General features: G+C 37.3%; 1 long non-coding RNA gene across 1 annotated transcript in view; it reads left to right on the top strand.

Annotated features, from left to right (window-relative positions):
- LOC103920130 overlaps nucleotides 1–23785 on the top strand; it is a 107015-nt gene that overhangs the window by 30023 nt on the left and 53207 nt on the right. The window contains exon 3 of the long non-coding RNA XR_663778.1: nucleotides 11516–11569. This is a non-coding gene — a long non-coding RNA (uncharacterized LOC103920130). The remainder of the gene's footprint in view (nucleotides 1–11515; nucleotides 11570–23785) is intronic.

A 23785-nucleotide genomic window follows, 5' to 3' on the forward strand; every position in this document is an offset into this window, starting at 1 on the left:
GATCGTGCCCCTGTACTTGGCACTGGTGAGGCCGCACCTCGAATACTGTGTTCAGTTTTGGGCCCCTCACTACAAGAAGGACGTTGAGGTGCTGGAGCGTGTCCAGAGAAGGGCAACGAGGCTGGTGAGGGGTCTGGAGAACAAGTCTGATGAGGAGCGGCTGAGGGAACTGGGGTTGTTTAGCCTGGAGAAAAGGAGGCTGAGGGGAGACCTCATCGCTCTCTACATGCCCAAGGAAGTGGTTGAGTCACCATCCCTGGAAGTATTTAAAAGACGGGTAGATGAGGCGCTTAGGGACATGGTTTAGTGGGCATGGTGGTGTTGGGTTGACGGTGGGACTTGATGATCTTGGAGGTCTCTTCCAACCTTAATGATTCTATGATTCTATGATTTGATCAATTCATGGGGTGTGGAAAGTATTCAGGTTGAAGCAGATAACCTGTTTAATAAATTTGCTGCTATTTAGAAAGAGTATTTGTTTGTTTTGAAATTCACAGAAACATAGATCTAGGGGTTGTACAGTTTTAGTCCTAGGAAACAGTAATTTTGTTTAATGAGGAACAAAAACATTTTAGTTCCCAAAGTTCTACTTCATGGGGTGTGGAAAGTATTCAGGTTGAAGCAGATAACCTGTTTAATAAATTTGCTGCTATTTAGAAAGAGTATTTGTTTGTTTTGAAATTCACAGAAACATAGATCTAGGGGTTGTACAGTTTTAGTCCTAGGAAACAGTAATTTTGTTTAATGAGGAACAAAAACATTTTAGTTCCCAAAGTTCTACCTGTCCACTGTACATAATTTTTATTTATGATTTTTGTCAACATTAGGCACATGACTTATAACAGTGTTCCTCTTCATCACCTTTTCCTCTTCTTTCCCCTGTCCCTTCCCCCCGACTTCAGCAGACTTACCTGTCTGATACAGATATTAACTTGTAATAACTTTGTCTCTGAGGTGTTGTACTGGCAAAGTCATAGTGGCTACCTCTGGCTGCTATCTCTGTGTAGGCAGTGTTTCTTCATGATATAGTAGAGCTGTCTCTTCAAAATAGGTAACAGGCTCTAGAATTGTTTGGTGCGTGGGCAAAATCCAAGTCCTCAGTAAAGTCTTAAGATGCAAAAGGTGGATGTCATTGTCCTGAATAGAGCAATGCTTAGAATTTTGATTTTTTTTTTTTCTCCATATTTGATGAAAGCTTTGGCAAAGGGTGTTGAGCAGTATGGTGTGATGGACAATACTTTCCTGAGGCAGATGCCTTTATAGCACAGGAAAATGGTCACCTCCCCACCCCCCCCCCCCGCCCCCAAGAAAAGAACTAACGATCCGTAGTTCATCTTAGACCTTGAACTTGATTTTAGTTCAGTGCTACATGTTGGATATTATCTAAGATTTTTAGTGGTGGAGAAAGTTAGATCGTTGAGACCAAACCCCGCAGCCTTGGTGTAACCTCCTTGACTGACTCAGGTCACAAGCAAGGCACAATGGTGCAGCTTGTGCTGTTATGCACACTGGCTGCTGCAGGGGGGTTGAATGATTGCATCAGCTGCCAGCAGGAAGTCGGAAGATACAAGATGGGAAGGTCTGAGGGACGATGCTGGAGGAAGGCTTCTGAAAAGAAACAAACATTTCTAGATACTCTAAATTGTTGGTATACCATGGGTTCATTTTGGCCTAAGTCCACAGCAGGATATGTATTTAATTTAATGTAACTCTGCTAGCATAACCCAAACGTATGCTGGATTTTTATAAATGTTGTTTGAGATACTCTTTGGATCCACAGTAGACAGGCCAACATCTCCCACATTTCCACATAAAAATCTGAGTTCAGAGAGATGAGTAGAATGCAAATATTTTAGTATGCAAAATGTAAATGGAAAGATAGATGATAGAAAATGAATAATCCTTTTTCACATAAAAATAAACCATACAGCTATAACCAGTACAAAAGACATTCAGAATTAGAGGAAACAAGATGGTACTGGAAATAGCATAGATTTTGCAGTTGCTTTGGAATTCTGTACAGAAACCATACATAACACATTCCTTTCTTCTCCTCCTTCTTCTGTTGTATTTTCTTTAACTGCATCTGGTAATAGCTATAGGGACATCAATTATTATTGTATCAAAGACTAAAATTAGAAGTGCTGCACCCAGCAAAATACAAATGGCTGAACAGTTTCTGGCTAAAGGGATATAGGGGGAGGAAAAGACACACCATTTCTTTGCCTTGAAGCCAGCCAAAATAGCTCATCTACGCACAGATCACTCCAAGGGCAGCAAGGGAAAAAACTACATACATAAGATTTGCTGAACCTTATCATTTAGGAAGTGGGAGGAATAGTCTGTAGATTAGCATTCTAGTCTGGGTTATCAGAGACTTAGCTTTGGTTCCTGAGTTATCACAGATATCCAGTGGTTAAGTAGCATAAGTAGTTTTCCTATGCCTCAGTTCCCTGTCAGGTAAAAATAGGGGTCTCTTACAGGGCTGTTGTGGGGATAAATACCTGAAGCTTGTTAAGTGCTTGGATTATTCAGTAATGAAGCTTCTAAGTACCTTGAAGCACTGTTTAGTCTGCAATGTGTATATGCTGTCTCCATGCACCAAGGACTTTCTTAATAACTTGCTCCACTTAGCTTGGAAGACAGAGGAACCAACGCACCTAAGAGGACCAAAAGATCAGCAGTGTGCTGAAGTGCACTTGTGTCAGAAACAAGAGACGCTTCTTGACGGAAGATAGTTCTTTGTGCTATGGCTGGACATGACCTAAGTAGAAAACAATCAAAATGCTTGGTCCAAGGAGATGCCAGGGAACGAGAGAAAGCTGCCTTATCAAATTCTCCATTGAGAGAGGAGGCAGTGGAGGAGCAACACAAGCAAGTACTTTATAAGAGGGAATATTTCTAGAATTGAGACTTCTTCATGGAGGTCAGACATACAGGGACAGGAACAAAAAATGGAAGAAAAATGAGGCAATAGGAAATAACAACAGAAGGATTTTTCTCTTGGTAGATTATATAGCTCCAGGCATAACTGGGGAGTTGGAAAAGGAGAGGCAGGATACGTTGGAGAAGTGGGAGAGAGTGACAGTAGCGGCTACAGGAATAGAGATGTCAATTTATTGTATTTGACTAGTGAAAGACTAGTGTTGTGGATGAAGTTGTACAGACAGGGGCGATCACAGAAGAATCAAAAATCAGAAGATTTACAGTTTGCAGCTAAGAAAAACATTTTGTGTAGGAAGATTTCTGTATTAGAATAGTCAGAGGAATAATAATTATTGAAATACTTCTCTCCAGCTGAAAAAGGTCTGAAAAGAATCTGTCTGTGTTACCAGAGAGAAGAAGGGTGCTATAGAGATAACATAGCTTTTTCAAGGTTAAAGGCAGAGGTCACGTTGGTGCTGTAAATTCCACTAGCTTCAGTTGTCTGCGTCAGGCCCCAGGAGGAGACCTCAGGCTGGCTGCGTGCAGTAAGCCAGGCTCTCACATGGGCGATGAAACCATGGCTTTTTTCTTAGTCGGGATAGTAAAAAGTGCATTGTAGGTAAGTGTTTGGCCATGTAGGCAACAGGTTCCTGATGTAAAAATAGTTATGGGTGGGAAATGTGACTTATGTGGAAAAATACTCAGGGATGAGATAGTCATCAAAAGGGAAAGCAGTGGGAATACTGAAGCTGTATCGGGAAGGATGAACCGGAATTTATCTAGGAACAGATACCAAAATTTTAATGTAGAGAATAATCTTTAGGATGAAGTGTAAGCACAGAGAGTTTCAGACTGGATTTGGAAGAGGAAACATTCATAGATGACTATCTTTGAGAATCTCAGGGATTAGAGTTTTTTACTTTGTTTTGTGTTTTTATTTTCTTTACTTTGTTAAGAACATGCAGTTTCATAGGAAAAAAAAACAAAGAACAAAGTGACATGTCATCTCATCTCATCTCCTGTATAACACTATATTTGGATAGGTTTGTTAGCTGAGGTTTTTGTTTGGTTTGTTTGAGGGGGCGAGCAGCAAACAGAATATAATTTTCTCCTGTTTAGTCACACTAGTGAAAAAAATGAGAAATTTGGTGTTTAGCTGTCAGGTCTATGTACTGTTCCTGTACAAACCTTGTTTAATAAGAATTTAAGTAAATACAAATGAAGTTTTGAAAGCATAAAGCATCTGGAACATTTTAAAGATGCACTGAAATATAATGTGATTAATTTCTATTGTGCTAATTATACCTATTATGAGTTAAAATGGATTCCACTTTGCAGCCATTGTTATATAACTTGTGGCTTTGCAGTTCTTTGAAATGCAGTTTTCTATTCATGTGGTATATTAAAAAATGTTACAAGACAAATTACAAAGCTTAACTGAAATAGTGCCAAAAGTCTTAAACAAGTTACTCTACTAGATAAATAAATAGTGTAATGCTTACTTTTTTTTTTTTTAAATCAAAAAGAAATGGTAATGTAATGAGCCAGGCCTGAGCGGGATGTGGTTTTTTTCTGTTTTATGATTTAATGGAGTTGCTCTGCACCTGTAGTGAGGTATCTAAGATCAGTTTGTGAGCTATTACTCCTGTGTAGTATTTTGCATGCAACAGTGCATTCAGCTTTATGCTGCATGGATTGTAAGTGTAGCATATCGCTGAGTTTGAATGTTCTGGCATGTAAGACAGCTCATAACAGGGGCAAGTGTCGTGGTAAGTTTTTTACAAACAACAGCATTCACAGTCACTCAGCAAAACAGAAGGTGAAGCACCATGTTGTACTTGTCCCTAAGTGTGGGTCTGGAAGAGGTGTGTAGGATGTCTTTGCCTATTGTGAGCCTTTGGATGTGGATGTCGGGTTTCATCCCCACAGGGAGACACTTTAGACCCTGGCAGAGAAGCTGTAGGGAGCAATAGGAAAGCAGAAATCTGCTGTTTGCCTATTGAAGGGGAATAAAAAGGCTTCTTGGGTGACTCCCAGGATGGTCGCCCGGCGGTAGATCTGCTCCAGGTGCCCCACAAAGTAGCTGTCATGGGGAATGAGTTGCAGGGGACAGTGGCTGTGTGGGAGTTGTGGCTGTGCCTTCTGATCCTCCTCCAGATGCAGTGGAGCTTTCACTTCTCTCTTTTTCCACTATAATGGGCTTACAGTGCAATCCAACCCTTAGTAAGTATATAAAAATTAATCCTGTTTTAAGTACTTTAGGAGAAAAAAGACTTTTACTTAAAAGACTTTGTCCTTTTTTTAGCAGTGAGTGAAACTACTGCTAACAAAATGAAAATAGTTATGGAAGCTTTGTTTTGATAAATTGGTCATTGCTTGTGTATTGTTGTAGGAATCTGACTGCAATTAGCAGAGCCAATATTTGAGTCCAATTTCACCCCTAATTCAAGAACTGAAGTGAACTTGAAGCCTTACAAGGTAGAATAGATCTTGCTGGGGAAAGAAGTCTTAAGTTCTCACCCCCAAATCAGTCAACGTTTGCAAGAACCTTGAAGAAGTCCAATTCATTTAATAAAGTGTTTGTTTCATTTTCTATATTATGTTTCTGAGGCAGAACTGTCCACAAAATAAAAATTACAACAAAAAGAAAAAAACCCATATCAAGAAAATCCCTCTAAATAGTCTGTGTTTGTTCACACAAAGACATGAGAAAAAAAGAGAGTTTGGTTCTGGTTGTACTTATGTACTTTAAATGCAGAAAATACCATGAGCACCTTTTTCCCCCACAAAAAACAGTTCAGTTTTAGTGGTATCTGAGGTACTGGTAGATAACTTCTTCAGGTTTTTTTGCATTAAATATGACTTCTCAGTCTTTTCAGATTAACCCTGTTCAGCTGGAAATATGCATTACAAAACAGAGAATTTTTTTAAACATTAAAGTTCAAAGAACTCCAACATTTTCAATAAAATTTAGAGGATTTTGTTGGCTATTTATGCATGCATTTATTACTCGCCATCTCCAATATTAGTAGTCTTTTCCTCCTGAAATATATAATCTTGTTTTTGAAAAATGCAAATAATTTTGAGTTAACACTTTTTTAGATTGCTTTATACTGTCAAGTTCTGTGCCATGTAATATGACTTCCATTTTGTTTTAGCTGCATGATGGGTTAAACAAGAACCAGTCTTGTTTAACAAACACGCTGTCATTCAGTTGTGAGGGTAGGAGTGTGTAAAAAAAAAGCTGAATAGTGCAAGCTCTTGCATCTTTGTTGCATTACTTCTATTGTGAACAGTGCAAATAAGTCTACCAGAGCTTTGTCCACTGAGCAAATTTAATCCATTTAGATAGGACTTCAGTGTTGGGGTGGCGGTGGTCTCTTCTAGGCACTCAGGTGCTGCCACAAGTGAGGGCTATCTCCACAGCTGCCTAGCCGGAGTCTCCTCTCACTGTTGTTCAGTGAGAACACTCTCACCAGTGTTCAGCTCCAGCCCTACCCCAGTCGTTGCAAGGACTAAACATCCTCCACTTTATTCAGCCATGTTTCTATTTCATGGGAGCATTAATTAGGACAGCCAGTCCATCTCAAACTGTGGATCTTTTCTTCGGTCTTGGCGGTGTCTGTACGGCAGCTATCCCTCCCAGGAGGTCTGAGTTAGAGAAAGCAGTATCTCTGCCTTGTGTCACTGCATGCTGAGGAGAGTCATCAGTGTCCTAGGAACATTGGGGTCGCCCTGGGAACCCTTCTTTGGCTCAACTGATTGCTTTCTAGGAAAGTGTTAGGGATAAAAACTGAGAAAATAAACGTCTCCACCCCCGCAAGAGTGATGTATCATGATATATCTGAATCCACCTTGAGAACAGAAACCTGATTCCAAGCCAGAGAGCTGTGGGTAGCTGACATGGGGGTAAAAAATGTTGCACGTTGGAAGGCAGGAATTTGCAGCTCTCAAAGTTCACTGGACACATTCATCGTTGTGTTTGTAACAGCCAAGTATTTTGCTGGTGTAAGAAGGTATATGAAGCCCATCACAGCATTATACTTAAAAAAGCCATAAAAATGCTGTGCAATGAAATATATGCTGTCCTGAAATGCCTTGATGCTATCACAAAGCTGTTCAACTGTGATTCTCCTTGTTTCCCCAACTTTTTCGGTGCCCCTTAGGCAGGCATATAGACTGATAGATTTCTTTTATCTGTTGACTTTACATTGTTAGCTGGAGGATTTACAGTGTCTTATTTTATGGAAAGACTTGAGTTTATAATCATAGAATAAAACAGTTTTTAGTACTTAAAAAAATCCTTACTTTAATTAGCCAGTGTCCATATCTGTTGGCCCTCAGTTCTTATTTCTTTTCCTTGTTTCACACAAATGGGTGTGGAATTGGAAGGAAGAAGTTTAGGCATTAAAATGTACATTCCAGCATTATTTGTGCTGACCTGACTTTAATGTCTACAAGACTAGGGTCAGAAAAACCACTTTAATTATCTACAAACATCCAAGAGCTATGGACAAGAACCCCAGACTGTTGCTTTTAGCTATTGATAGGGCTAACCCCAGCACTGATGATAGTGTGGCAAAATAAAGATCCCCCAGAAACCCAGTTAATGGCATCTTTGTTCCTAACCTGTGACTTCATAGAAGTCCAAATACTTCAGGTCTTAAAAATTAAAAATATAAAGCTGAAGTGAAAATAATACTTTGGAAGTGGGGATGAAACAAACTCTTCCCTTTTCATCTTTCCCCAATGATTTGCAGGCAAACACAACCCCAGGCAACTTCCAAACTTCCATAATTGCATTGAATTCCTTGTTAATTGGGCTTTTCTCTTGCTATTGAGTTCTTTCTTGAATAATGCCTGCTTTATAATGATTTGTGTGCAGACAATAAATGTAGAGATTTAATAGAATGAAGGCTGTGGCTCCATACAAAGATATTTAGCCCTTAACTCCCAGTGAAATCAATACCTTTGCAAATCTCGTTATAAGTGACTTAGAATTAATACACATAAAATAGGATTGCTATTAAATATTTAAAGGATAAAAAGAGAATAACAACACTGTTCTCTGAAAAGTGACTGTAAAAATTGTATCTTTAGAGTTGCATGATAATTGTCTCAGTACCTTGATGCTTTTTATGTCATGCCATATGTGCTCAGTTTGAAAATAAGAAGTTGGTGACTGTGTCTGCAGACTCTGCAAACTAGAAGGGAAACTTGCCTCATTTCCTGCTTGGACTTTATCACAGGTAAAAAGGTCCTGTCTTCCCCCATCAGACTCGTCATGATGCCTGTTCCTCCAGTGAGAGTGGGGATAACAATTTGTTTGTGATTCACTAGAAGGTAAAGAATCCAAGTTACTTTCTCTTAGCAATACAGAGATAAGTGGACTAAGGAGGGTGAACAATATTTTTTGTTCTGAAAGAGGCTGTGACATAATTAATGAAGGATGCGGAGATGCTGATGCAAAATGTGCCTTTTTTCCCGGAGTGGAGTCATATGTTCAGAGCTTTTGGCTGGTACAGGAGTGCTGGCAGCAATGCCTGCGTCAGCAGGGATGGGTGTCCATCACAGCTTTGAGATGTGGCCAGGATAAGCAAATTGCATCTGGTCTGTCATTAACCCACTTACTCTTGCTAGTTTTCATGCATACCGTGTTTTTACTGAAAGGCTACCCAAAAGTCTAACAAGGAAAGATGGTTTGTTCTCCAATGCTAAACAAATGTAACCATCAGGACCATCTCTGATGTGCTCGGTTCTGGAGTCTAACCATGAGTGATTGAGGATGGTGGGACATAACTGGTGTGGCTGGAGTTCAAATCCAAAGCTTCCCTTACAACACTGTCAGGAAAAGGTAGATGAACAGTCATCGGCGAGACTGTTGACTTTAAGTGCACAAAGTGGTAGTCTTTCTCAGGCAACCATGGCCTTAGTTAAACATGGAGAGACAGGCAGTCTCCTGAATTTCTCGCTGTTCTGAACACATTTGGACTGTTTGTCCAACTGATTGCATAGCAGTACGGGTTCTGATTATGTTTTCTGTTTTCTTTTTCCTTTCCCCTAGTAAAACTCCTTCCACTTCTGTTCTGCGTAGAACCTCAGAGTAAAGGATTATGTACAGCAAATCTTACAAAAGCACAGTGACCACTATTCAGTTCATCCTTTATCCTATCATCAGTCACCTTTTCAGTGTTTTTGCATTTGCTCAAACTCTCTTGCTGTTAAACCACTGAAAAGTTTCCTGCTATTAGATCTGAGCAGAGAAACTGTTTTATCTACAGTGACCTGCACAGTTGCATCAGTCCGGTGGAGCAAACCCAGTAACAGGACTGTAGCTTGGACTGAGAAGATAAGTCTCATGATAAATCTTTCTGAAATGAGACAGAAGTTCTCAAAAGTCACAAACAGGCAAGTGGCTAAGGAAATGGTGAGGATATGACTCTTTCAGCTCAAATTTGCTTTACCCAAATCCCGGTTTATAAATTAAGATAACCTAGTCTTGCTACATCAGAAGAATGCTAATGTAACCAAGAGGAAACTATATTTTATTAGCAGCATACACTCTAGGGTTTGCTGATAATTGGGCTCATCTGCCAGGGTTTGCAGTTTGTCTGTACCCTTCCTCGTTGCTGTTTATCGGTCCACTCCAAAATTCTCAGCATCATGGTCACTGGTTTCCCTTTTAATGAAAAATGCAAGGCACATTGGCCAATACTGGTATACGGAATGATGTTCCATATGCCAGAAACTGCTGTCTCAGGTGAATGGAAGAGAGGTGATAGAACTGTCTTTCTGTCTTATCATAGTCTTTTTCAAGAGTCTTTCATTGACGTTGTATGACACTTCCCATTATAAGACTTAATTTCCGGAGTCCAGGATTGAAACTATGTTTCTTTAGTCAGTTTCCTTGCTGTCAACAAGTATTTAGTGAAACACTACCAAATGACCCTTCTGTCATACCGGTTTGCAGAAAGGATGGTATGCTGTCAGTTATTTCCTGACCTCAAGGAGGACCATCTACACATTCCAGCACTGGAGCTGGTGGTTGTGGTTGGCAGCTATTGTGCTTCCTAACAGAATTTCTGAAGATTTTATGCATTCCCAACACCCTGAATAGACATTTATTTATCAAGAAAACCTGTGTTATAACATTATGGAAGTGGCAAAGTGGTGAAGTCAAATAGTACTAGTGTAGCTTGTGCGGCTTGACGTAACCATCCTCTGCAAATGCACTATGGGAATCTTTCCTTACTTGGTAACACACTTCTTTTTCATACTGTCCTTGATCCAGACAGTGAGCGGATGGGCCATCTCTGAGGGTGAATTTGGTTTGTAGTAAGGGAGAGTCTTGTTCAGAAACAGAAAGTGGAAAGTATCTGGTGACTGAGACCATCTCAGGACAAGAAAGAGAGTCTCACAACAAAGTTGATTAAAGCCCTGGAGAATAAAATTCAGTCCTCTGATTTACCGCAGAGTTCACATATCAAAGTGTGAAGTGCATCGCATCAAGTTTTTAGAGATGGTCAGCAATTGTGTGTTCCCTATTTTTGTAACCTGTTTGTCACCTAATTTGCAATGCGCTTGGTATTTATGTCTCCAACTGAAATCGTTGTGAGCAGTACCTTGAATGTATAAAGTGCTGTGTAATGCTGGGTCCTCTGAAAAAACCGAGCCCGTGTGACCCAAATTAAGTATTCACTTTTCAGCTTGATCTCTCAGCACCAGGGAACTCATCTGGAGCAATGTTATTCCTCCAAAAGAATTTGCTGAACTTGAGTTGCGCAATGTTTGCAACACAGTCAAAGCAATCATGATTAGAGTGTATGAACCATAGCAAAATACTGCAGTTTTTCTATCAGGATTTGAATACTACCTCATGAATGTCCCTCCAGTCCACATGTTAAGCAATGAAATGAACACAAAATATCAGTGTTTGAACTTTTTGAATGTCTGTTTGTACAAGGAATGAAGAGGAATTCCCATGGAAGAATGCTATGTGACTAAGCAATTAGCAACTGTAGCATATTCCATACTCAATGAAGAAATAAAAGTTGCACAGGCAGGCTAACATTTGGCCTTTTCCGACATTTATGTTAATCACATTACAGTCTTAATAATGTTCTTTTCACACTGTGTTTATGTGAAATGTTATAGAAAGTAAATGAAGTCTATGTATTCAAGTGCCCTGAAGAACATTTAATGAGAAATACATGCTTTTTTTTACCAGATAGACATATAAAACTGAGTATCCTTCAGGGAAATAATGATAGCGATACATTTGTGTTTGAATAAAAAGACACAAAAGTTGATACCAACTACATAACAGATACCTTTAATCCTTTTTGAATAGCAGGGTATAGTATGTCTGTTGGGTTTACTACTATTGTTTATAAATGTAATCCTGCCACACAGTCAGGACTCTTTTGGGAAAACAGTGACCTAACAGATTTTAAGAGGCTTTTTGTTTAGTATGATTTTGCTGCTTGCAATTTCTATATAATAGTAACCACTCATTATTACTTATTTGTCATCAAAAATATGAGAGAGAGAAATAAATTATAATTAAACTTTTTTTTTTTTTCTTTTACAGATTTCTTTTACAATGCATTCTGCTCAGGCCAGTGAATTTTGTTTAACTGACCAGGTAAGCAAATATGCATAGTCACAGTTTTTTAATAAAAATGTTTTCCAGACATTAGGCAACTAATTCTGAGAGATTGACGTTCTGCATTGTTGGAGAAAATTTTCAAAATCTACTATAAATATGTTCAAAACACTGTTGTCAGTTTCTAATTTAAAAAATCTGTTGCAATTTCCAGAGTTCTATAATTTTCAATTAGAAACAGAATTTATTTTCCAGATGTGCTTAATTTTATTCTTTCTCTCCCTTCTTCTTTTCTTTTGTTGTCCAGTTTCTTCATGCTTTGTGTTGATATTTGTGTTTTTCAAAGCCTTACAAGTTGAGCTTTTTTTTTTTGTTGGGTGCTATCAGTCTCCCTCTACCTACCAGGATGTCAGCATTGCAAACAGGATTGTCTGATGAGAACTCCAGAGATGGTGTTTTAACACCTCAGGAATGACACAGCACCACTAGAGTGGCTGTTGGGAAGTGTAGATGGCTTTAGAAATTTATAAACACAATTTCTCTAGATCTGAAATTAATAAAATGCAATTATGAAATTAATGAAAGTGCAGTTAATAAGCTGGTTTGCTGGGTATCAAAAAATCAAGGCAAAGCACCAATTTACAATCTTACTGTACATAGGTCAATCTTACTGTGCATAGGTTGGTAGGATGGCTTGTATGCCTTCCCTGTGGAATTCCAGTTTGATTGGCTGTTGTTGTATGCTGTAGGTACAGTTTGCAGAAAACACTTTTTTGGCCATCTCTTTTGTTGTTATGGGTTTTAATGAGGGACTTGGGCAATGTAATTTGCATGCAGTAGAGCTTTAACATTGCCTACACCCTATTCGATCATTTTTTGATGCTTCTTATAGAGTGATGCGATACCTTGTTGGGAGAGAGAAGGGTGGACAAAATGAATTAAATATACTATTTTGTATGGAATATTTTGTTCACAGTATACAGATATGGTTTGCCTTAGATTTAAACTTCCTGTGCTTTTCAGATAGATTCATCTTAGCCCTGGTTAAAAGAACTAAATAGAGACAAAATAGTAAATAAGAACATGGTGTTCCTATGTAAGTCCTATGTTTCATGTTGAAATGTTCCATATCTCTAATACTTTATCAGCACTGTTAACCTCATCTTTATTTTAGATGAGATGGTCTCTTACCATCTTCTCATCATTCTAACTTCTTATCATGGGGTTTTTCTGTGGTGCTGCCACCACCTAGAAAGCTTTCTCGATCTCAGTTCACCAAGGAGAAATTTCTTCTCTTTGGATCTTCTCCTGAAAATTCATTTCAAACCCACTGTTCCCAATACCTTTGTTTCCTTTAAAAAACAGATGTGGACATCAGCTAGTGCTGTCTTGGGTTGCTCTAGTTTGATATTCCTGTTTTTTTTCTGAAAATTAGTCTGCAATAAGTCTTGCAAGCAGGGAGGGAAATCTTGAATTAAAAAACACCTGGTGATTTCCAATGTTAATCCTGAGGACTTCTCAAAAGCATTTCATATTAAAAGTTTGGTGACAAGGGACAAATGATCAAGGAACAAAATAGGCATTTTTTTTTCCAAATCTGGGCCCTCTTTTTCTGGATCTTCGACAGGTCCAAATTAGTCATTTCTCCAAGGTTCATTACTCAGGGTTGAAATTTTTTTATGGTATTTTGTTCAAAACATTGCAAGATATGATTATCAACAATAAATAAATCTGTTAATAATATAATTTTAACAGCTCTAGCAAAAAGATGGCTGTTGACAATCTCTGTTCTTCTTCTTATATCAAGGTGTCTCCTGAAGAGCTTGTCATGTCACTTGCCTTTCAGATAGAAATTGTAATGAAATTGTAATGCTTAGATTGATTTGGAATAATAATTGGTTTATTCATCAGTATGAGAAATCTGAGAAAAGAAACCATTGTGGCTCAAATAACAAATTTAATTTCATTTTTTTAACAGTCTTTGTTTCTTTAAGTATCATTAATCATTTTTCTGAAACAAAAATCAATATAATTCAGTAAGATTTCTCCAAACCTATCTTTAACAGAACAAATAATTTTCTTTTATTAGAAGAATGAAGTCAAATTAATCTGGATCATCTAAACTGCATTTTTGGTGAATAAACTATTTTATCCCACCTCTTCCTTGTACCTTCCATACCCTCTTACTCTGACCCCCCACTCCCAAAGATTGCCTAGTCTATGTTTCTGGATAAAATATGTCTGTCAGTCAATGACATTTTTTAAGAAAACCAGTCCAAAGGCAGAGATTAGACCCCCAAAAGAAGTTTTGTAGTTACAAACCATTTGCTCTCCTTACTGGGTTCATTTATGGACTTTTTTGTCCTTAATGGTGATGATTGTAGCCTTCATGAAGTAGGAAAAAATGAGCTACACCAGATACTTCTGCTCCATGGACATAATATGTCTTTGTATGTATTCTGCACATTTCCATGAATTAATTGAATCTTGGCTTATGAACATGTCTGTGATGAGGTAAGGGGTTTGGCTCAATACAGGTGATGATAAGCAGCTCAACATGGAGGACAGTGCCGATCTTTTCTACTGGTTAATGAAAAAGGAGCTGATTTGGCACCTTTCACAATCACTCTACTGACTTAAAACATGAATCAAAGTATTTTCAAGACTATTTGTGGTTTTCATGAGTCCCCTATTCTCTTGGTATTTGCAGGGTAGGATGCTGTGAGCCTGAACGATTGCATAGTGACTGAGGCATTGGGTTACTATTGCAATACTGTGCAATAATGGAATTTTCTGTAGATATGGTCAACAACAATTCTTGCAATAATTAGTTCTCTGACAAAAAGCTGTATTTTAAAGTTTGCAACCCTACTGGTATTCTCAGAGGCATTGAAAGCCTGCTAAAAGTATGGGTGTATTATTAGTATACAATTTCTGTGCAGTACACAGATTGTGGACCAGACATTTTCTACATGGACATAGAAAATGCAACATGAAAATTATAATTTTTAATTCTTTCATTTTAAATCTACATTTCATGCACTTTTGAACTACTGGTGGCACCTTATGTTTTCATTACAAGGAGTGAATTTGGGGTCTATATGAAATATTAAAAACTCTAAATAGCTATTTTGGGGGAAAAAAAAATCTTTAAAGTATATGCCAGAAGAGCTCTGGTAACTGGCATGAAAGTTCGTTCAGAAGTTTTTTGTACTCCAAATTTTAGCAAGTTAGGACTATTCTAGCACATCAAGTTACTGGCAGACACAGAGCACATTATAAGGAACAGTCATTGGGAGTGAAAATTGGATTCACAGTTTTCACACAGGAAATCTGGTTGCTAGTGTTATGCTTGAACAAAACCACGGGATTCAGCTAATCACTCTCCACTCAGGTTTCAGATACATACAGAGATCTGTTCACTAACAAACTATAAACCAAAAGGTAGAAAAGCTAGAATAAAATAAACCAATGACACAATTAATAATTGCGTTTCACTTAAACCTCCTCTGAAACACCTGGTCCTGCCTCTCTCAGAGACCCAGTACTGGAGGTGTTGGCCTTAGGTTTCATGCCATGTGGCAGTTTATATATTGTTGTTATTTTGAAGTCTTGTATGGTATAAAACTGTGTGCTTGTTTCTGCGCACAGGAGTGAATTTTGTACAGAATCAATACAGATGAAATCATTTCAGTTTGCCCCAGAATAATTAACAACCAGCAGAAAAACAAAAGCAGATTCTCGACTAAGTGTTGGGGTTTGCATGTATCTGTACTCAGAATTCCATATATCTCTGGGCGAGTGCAAAATGTCCTTTCAAAGGCAGTATTGTTATTAAAAGAATGTGATTTCATTCATGTGCTTATAGTTTTCACTATTGAAAATAATGTGATTCAGAGATATTTCTCATAATGCCCAGCAGTAAATAATTGGTCTTCTGGGCCCTTTGTTTTAATTGATGACAAAAATATATGAATGTGTACATTTTGAGAGAGGCCTTAAATGAAGCCATTTGTTAGAAGGGCTGTTTCTTTTTCAGCTTGGGTGCGCAAGAATATGAAGGAGTTTAGTACAAGTAATAGTAAAAAGATTGTTTGTGGATCTCACTGTAACTAACACGGCATTTTGGTTTGCTAAGAGGGTATTTCTCTTCAGTTTATGTCAGTAATGGAAGCCCCCAGAACTCCCGTTAACTTTGTCTATAAATTTTCATTTGTGGCATTTTTATTTAACTAGTCCAAAATTCACTCCCATTTTCCCTTCTTACATAGTAATAGCTACTGGTCAGCTATCCTAAATCTTGTGGGTGACTTGGATGGCAAATCTCTCCAAGTTTTTTGCTGCTCTGGACTGACTTTCTTCGGGGTGATAGCACATATATCTGCCTTTTCCCAGCAGGAGGTTATACTCAGAAATTCTCCCTCACTTTGATCACACATTTTGTGCATGCTGAGTCAGATGCTGTGCCCACACAGTTAAAACACAACTTTAGTAATGGTGGATCAAGCCCTTCCTATGCAGATCTCACCTTGGTTGAGAGAGGAGCTGCCCCTGAGGAATAAAAGCAGTGTGTGCTACAGTCATCGAGAGTACTGATTAGAGAAGGGAAATCCAGCCTTCATTAGCGGATCGTGACTGTGGTCCCGGCCAACTGTGTATATTCAAGAAGTCAGGATCCTAAACCCTGTCTCCTTCAAGTAGCTCTGCCACTAAGCATTCTCTTGTCTTTCTTAAAAGAAAATATGATTTTCTGTGATCTTTTGAAATTAAATACAAGCCTTGGAACAATGGGTTCTAATGTGTGTGGAATACACAGCAACTCTTTTTGTGCTATGTGTGTAGACCTAAGAAAGTCTAACCAGATAGAGCGTCTAGCTAACTAACCAATTAAAATATTTTTAATACTCTTTGTGCAAAGCTCACATACTAAGTTGTTAGCATATACATATATAGGCTCCAGTCTTGGAGCTACATCCAGACAGAGAAAGCCCTTGTTTTCAGACAAGACAGATTTTGACAGATCTTTGTACAAACACAGGAGGCCAGTTTTAGGGTCAGGCTCCCAGTAAACTTGGCAACTCTTTTTTCCTGCCATCCATCTTGCAAAGTTTGATAATTTTGTTAATGCTTCAGCTGTTGGATGTGAGTATGAAAGAACTCCTCCTTTCACGCTCTCTTTAACTTTGTAGCCTTAGTAGTTACAGAGGATGTTTTCAAAGACTCGTTCTAACTTCAGACTCCTGGGTATTCCTAACGGTGTTTATGAAACCAAGAATATACAAGACTCAAAAGAACGAAGTCTTTTTTTCTTCCTTAAATCTCATCATTTATGCAATATTCTTACGATTGTTACTACAAGGAGAAGGAAGCCTGAAAAAATAGTTTCATACTTAATTATTCTAAATTTAAACAGTTTTAAAGCAAGTATTTAAGGCAATTAATTGCCTATTATGCCTTTGTTCTTCATTCTACATTTTCTTGTTTTCATAAGGAAACGTCAAATGAAACATAAATTATTGGCCACCTGAAGTAGACTATGTATTTCAGAAGAAACATCTCACCAATTTGATTCTGTAGAGCTTCAAATTTACTTTTAAAAATTGGTCAGACACGTAAGAATAGGATAGTGTATGTAAAATATTTTTTTCTCAAATACCTCCAGACAGTAGTATGTCAGAAGATACAGGAGCTGTGAACTACAAGCCTCATCTTGGAACAGTAGAGCTATAACTATTGTGGCTTTGGCATTTTCTCAAAATGAATAACTGGATGAGATACTAACTTGCTTCATGTTTTACAGTATCTTAAAAACTGTCATATGTCCAAAGGCTTAGTTTTAAGTAGTTTTTCCTGGAACATTTAAGGGAAATTTCATCTAAATGTACCAACAGTATTATTTCGTAGTTTGAACTGATATCTTCAGAAAGTTATTTTTATTACTGCATCTTTTATATCTGAAGTTATTTGCTCAATTTTCCTAATATATAGCAAAAATGAACAGCTGTTCTACAATCGTCTTGTGATTTCTCAACAGTTTCATTTTTCTAACCCTCTCTGGGGATAGTTTTTACACACTATTGACAACTTTGTTTTCTGATCTACTGGAATGCAACTAAGTAAATAATCAGGAAGAAAACTGTAGAAAGGATGAGGAGGAAAGGTTTGCTAAAAATGAGTTAAAATATTTTCCAACATTTTCACAATTGCCCTGCTGGAAACACCAGCAGCTATAATAAATTAAAGAAGTTAAATTATAGAGTTTTGTGTGCCAATTCTGTTTTGACAGTAATATGTTCTAAAGTTTTGTATCCTATTAACTCACAATGGTATAAAACAAAATAAAACAAAAAGCTTTTTAGCAAGCACATCTGATTCTTCTTGAATAGAAACTGCACTGTAAAGAAATTACATTCTAAGGAAGTTACTTATGTTACAAAGTGAAACATATGAAAGTTAGGAAATGGCAGTTTTACAGGTCTAAATCTGTTCTCCATGTATCACTGAATGTGGCAGGGGCCTGCCAGAAAATGACAGTGCTTGCGTGCATACTGATAGGTATGTCTCAGTTTCCTTGAGACCTGGTGATTGTAATGTTTTCTTCATGCTTTTAAGAGTAAACAGAATAGAAACCTTAAATGTTGCAAGATGTTGTTGCCTTTAATGGTGTCTCATGTAGTACAAGAAAAACATCACGTGTTTGTCAGCCTGGGCTCACAGGATCTGTGGTGCAATTCCTGCTTTCCACTGCAGATGGGCATTAACCTAAATTCCAAAATGCCACCATCTAAAAGGAAAGACTTTGTTCACATTGATAACAAGACCAGACGCATACAGCTTTGTGGGTTTTTTGGTCTATTGCCATTGAATAAGAAGCATAATCTTTTTAAAACAGAAAAAAAGTACAGCCAACATTTCACATGTATCTAATGATGTACTTCTTAGGGAAAAGTGGGGAGTGCACTCTTGGCAGAGGTAAAAAATGTGCTAGGAAGTATATAACATCAAGGAGTAAGGACATATACGGAGCATATGCTTTGCTTCATAATTCTTCCTCACTGAGGTTTTTCTTTTATTTTTAAACTCCTCAGTCCTATTTCTAAATTGTTCCGTACGCCTTTCTTTCTCAGCTCTTTTGCAGGTTGTTCATGGACTCTTAATATGTATATATTTATGTATGGACTTCTAGTACATATACAACAGGTATTATCCAGAGGAAGAAGAATAACTTAAGGAAGAATATATGTGGGGAAAGGATGGAGGGTGCCTTGGACTTCACATTGCAGGGCACAGTTTCCTGGGACATGATTGGTTTGGGGGTTTTCAGTTTTCCTCCACAAACTGATGTTTCTTCATGTCTGTCTGAGTTGTCTCGCTTTCAAGCCACTTCCTCAACTGAGACTCCAAATGTCTGTGATAGAGAGATGCAAGTGTGCTAGACTGGGCCCGTTGAATGTACAGATGCCAGACTTATTGGGAGTGACACTGTAAAATTAATATGTATACACTGCAATTTAAAGGATAATATTATGCAAATATTCCTAAGCATGACACGTTAAAAGGTAGTTACATTTTAGACACATCCATTAATATTTCCCCTTGAATATCAAGTACTTCTTCCCACCTGCCATCTCTTCCATGTTTTCACTTGCTATGATGGTTAGATGTCATAAAGCTGTCATAACGCTGTGACTAGGCTTTTTGGTTAGCAGAACCTTTGCACAATCTGCATTTACATTGTGCTCAACATTTTTAAAATGGATTATACATTTCAAAGTGTACCAAAAAGACATATTTTTAATAAGTATTTCTTCCTGTGGGGCAGATTCTGAATTGCTTTTGCTGTTTCTAGCATACAGCATTACTATGTTTTGCCCCTAAGCAGTATATAAAAAAAAGGCTTAATGGCTCATACTGCTTGTACAGTCCTGCTTGTACCTCCACTTCAGACTTACATTTATGCACATGATGGTGTCACTCACTTTGGAAAGGAGGTAGCGATTTTAGGTGCTCAGGGTTTGATGGTGGTGATATTTAGCTCACAAGTCACCTAAATCGCCATTTTAATAACACTGTTAAACAAGAATGGTAGATTTCTTCCTCCCTGGAATTTTATCAGCAAGTTAGTTCATACTCCCATAATAATTTGCAGCACATCTTTAAAACTTTAGCTCTGCTGTTTCATATTGAAAAAAAGCAGTTACAGTAATTTAAAAAAAGTGTCATGTATAGTTAGGCCATACCCTCCTACTCCCCACCCCTGCCTGTCTCACACAAATACATACTTCTGTTCATCTTAGTTTGTGAACATTTTCAGTTCTTAACACCTGGATTTAAATGCCAGAATTCCGCACTTGACAACTGAGCAAGTAGATGAATTGCCAAAGTTGATAAACAGTCACAGCTCTTGTTGAATCTTGGTAGCATTTGAAAGTCAATATTTTATTTTTCTGATCATGGCTGTCCATTAATAACATTGTACCTGTGCCCTTAAGTACTATGATTTCTTTTCCCCCATTTGAAGATATGACTGAAAAAAAACTTTTCTGAAGAGAGCCTTTGGCAGGTTGGTTTCTTGTTGTTGGTTAGATGGTGCAGAGGCTTGGTGATTTCTTTATAGGGAAGTAGCTACTTATTTTGTTTCCAAGTCTTACTGAAGATTTGAAAACCTGTTCCTATTATAATACCAGCCTTGCCTTTTTGGTGAGTAACAGGAAAGTCATGACTTCTATGAGCATCCCTTAGCTGCAAACGATAGGAGAGGCACATAAAGATCCATGTGTTTAATATGTTTCACCAAACAGTTGCCTCCTCTCCTGCCGTCCTTCACAAGGCCTGAGCACCACTTGCAGATTTTACCAGTGAAGGTACTTATTCATATGAGTAGTCCCATTATTTTCATAGGTATAAGTTAAGAGTTTAGATTTGTTTTATTGTGAAGTACTGTGTATTATTCTTCACGTTCTATTCACATGTACAGAAACCATCATTCTAGGCTACAATTCATGTGCATTCATTTAGACAAATCATATAAAAACAATCATAGTCTAAAAACACAACATTGACAAAAAGTATGGAATTAGGAAATCTACTGGCAGTGAAGGTCAGAAGTGTTACTTGGAGACTTAATAAATTAACAAATAGGCTTGGCTATAAGCCTGTACTAATAATGCATGTAGTTGTAATGGCAACATAATGAAAATATTAACAACATCATAGCTAGGTATGTTAACATTTGCAGTTTAAGCAGGATTAATATCCTCTTATGCACTTGAAATGATTGAAATTTATCTCTAAACTGAACAAAGTATATTTTATGGAACATTGCGTTTTCTAATATTTCTCCATCCAAATTCGTTTCAAATGTACTGCTCATGATCCTGCTCATTCCTCTAGCATAAAAAAAAAAAAAAAAAAAATCACAAGCTACACTGGAAAAAGCACAATTCGGAATAAAACCAAATAAAATTATTCTTTTACAAACAATTATGAAATACTTATATAGGATTACTGCATTTATATAAAAAAATTAATATAAATATACATGTAGGATATAGAGAAAAGAGTACTACTTACAATAAAATTTTATCATCTGATATCTTGATTCAGCAAAATGCATATGTTTTTTATTATACATCTGCTGAGGTTTCCATGTTTGTACTCCAGTTAGGAAGTAGGACTCTTTAGGGACTGATATCAGGAGAAGTTAAAAATTGATAGAAATCTTGACAATTAAGTACATTTGATATTTTGAAGAGAGAATAGCGAAAAGGGTAAGAAAGTGTTTAGATTAGATTAGATTAGATTCCAACAGGAAAAGGTAAACTGAAGTAAGAAGGAGCAAGTGGACGGGTGTAATCCAAATAAAACATTCTGGTGATGAGAAATTATGAAAGACAGGTTACATGGATTATAGAATAATTTCTTTTTCACACACAGCACTTTAGCAGTAACAAGGAGATTAATTAAATCTTATCTTAAAATAAACAGTAGGTATCTGTGTGGTTAAGTATTTGAATGGCAATTAAATATTCCTAAAAGTTGTACAGTATTGTCAGTATAATAGACTTGATTATACAGAGTAAAAGAATTCATGTTAACCATGCTGTCATTTATATAGTACATCATAGATGTACTCCTGGGAAATATGTTCCCTCGAAGCACAGAAATCCAAATTGGGAGAGAAGATAAAAATGAACAATGAAAATACTTTATTCCATATAGGAATATTATACTGCTCTTATAATCATAATATCTGATTACTTTCTGGTGGTGCATTAAACTATGGGATTAGCATCTGTTGCTTAGTGCTCTGCTATTGCATGATATTGGGGGAAGGAGGAATAGTGAAGCTGTGAAAACTTGCTTAAATGTTAACAAATTCTGCATGTGGAAATGTTAAATAAAAGAGGAGGAAAGAGCAGTAATGATGAAAATTATATCCAATTAGGTGAAAGAGAACACCTTTACATGTCTTGGCCGACACTGCAAAGACTTTTGGAAGTTAAGGCTAGTAAAGGGTTGCCATTTGATCCATGAAGGTTGGTATCTATTTCAAGACCAGTTCAGTCTGACAGACTGTTAAAAGGTATAACAACCTATAAAAAAAGGCCAGAGTTTTTGACTATTGGATTTTAAACAACCCAATATTTAATTTGGAAGGAAACAAATTTTCCAGAATATAGTATCTTTATAGCTCTTCTGGGAGATTATTGCCAGGGCAGAAGGAGTTTTAGAGAACCCTCCCTTTGGTAAACACTACTGTGCCCAACAAGGATTGCTGGTACCTGGGCAACCTGCGACCTTGTGCTCTAATTAAGTGATGCTGGGGAGATACCTAGAAAACCTGCATTCAGAATATACTCAAAGTGAGTATTAAAGGGAGAATAGGCAAACGCAATTAAGCTAAAAAATAAAACTCTGTTCAGTACACGGAAAAAGCAAGAAGCTGAAAATATATAAACAGTCAGGGGCTGAGAAGCCTCTAAAAATAATCAAACACAAGCTAGAAGACTATAGTAAAAAAGTATCAAAAACCAATTGAAGATACTCTTTCTATCAAATTTAAAAGGAATTTTGTATTTCAAAAACTTCTGCAATTCTGATATAGTTTTGTGTCAGTTTCTGCAGGAAGGTCCAAGAAAATTCTATTTTTAAAGTAATTGTTTAAATGAACAAAAAAGTTTCTGAAGAAAATCTTAAAAAATAAATATATTTAAAATGTCTGTGCACAGTATGTGTTTAAGAAATGCCCAACTAATTAAATGGATAAGTCTTTATTGATATGAGACTTTAAAATTTCTTGATCATTTAATTTTAATCCATGTCTAACCACTTACAATTCTGTTATCTGCAAAAATGGGTCTGAAGCACGTCGAGAACAGGATCTCCTTGCATTGTTTCTATTTTGTGTCACAGGTTATTTTGTAAATGTTGCAACTGTCTTTCTCATGGCCATTACAGAGTTCTGAGTTATGTCACATAGCAAATGGATGTTTCATTTTGCAACTTTTTCTTTAACTGGAAAGAGCACGGCATTTGAAATCCCAGTGTTCATCCTACTAAATACTTTAATTTGGAAAACAATGCAGGGCTTGAATTTGGACCCAGATATCATATAAAAATTGTGCTGGATTTTTACCTAAATCAGTTTATGCTGAATAATCGTGTTTTCACAAATCCTGGAAAGGCAAAGCTACGTACTTTCTTAGTTGTAATAGGCATTATTTACTGCTTTGAGTGACATGAGATATTTAAGAGTTCAAATAAGTAATTTGTAACTTTTAGGGGAAAAATATTGATAGTCCAGCTTGACTCAGACTATAGGTGGACAAGGTATTCACATCCGGGCATATTATCAACAGGCAGATGCCTCTGTTGTTACGCATCATACGTGAATAGTACCTCCGGGAACTCACAGTACAACCTTACCTGAAACTTGTATGGTTGCTGCCTAAACATTTTTGCAAACTTTATGATTTACATTGCACAACTTGACATCAGGAGCAGAATCTGCTTTCTTGAAGAGCAGAGCTCTCAATTTGCAGCAATTTATCCTTCCTCTCCAGAAGTGAGTATTCTGTCAGCAGCAGTTTCTTACGGTACTGTGGGGATGATGCCACAAGCAGAAAACAAGGGGTTACTTATCAGCTAAATAACTCTAATTTTTTATAACACCCACAGATCCATACTAGTCTCTCCTATGTCCTCTGCTCCAGAACCTAATTCCAAGGAGGGCTTCATGAGAGAGAGAAAGAG

The sequence above is a fragment of the Pygoscelis adeliae genome, unplaced genomic scaffold (genome assembly GCF_000699105.1).
Source record: "Pygoscelis adeliae isolate BGI_AS28 unplaced genomic scaffold, ASM69910v1 Scaffold14, whole genome shotgun sequence".
NCBI classification, from domain to species: Eukaryota; Metazoa; Chordata; class Aves; order Sphenisciformes; family Spheniscidae; genus Pygoscelis; species Pygoscelis adeliae.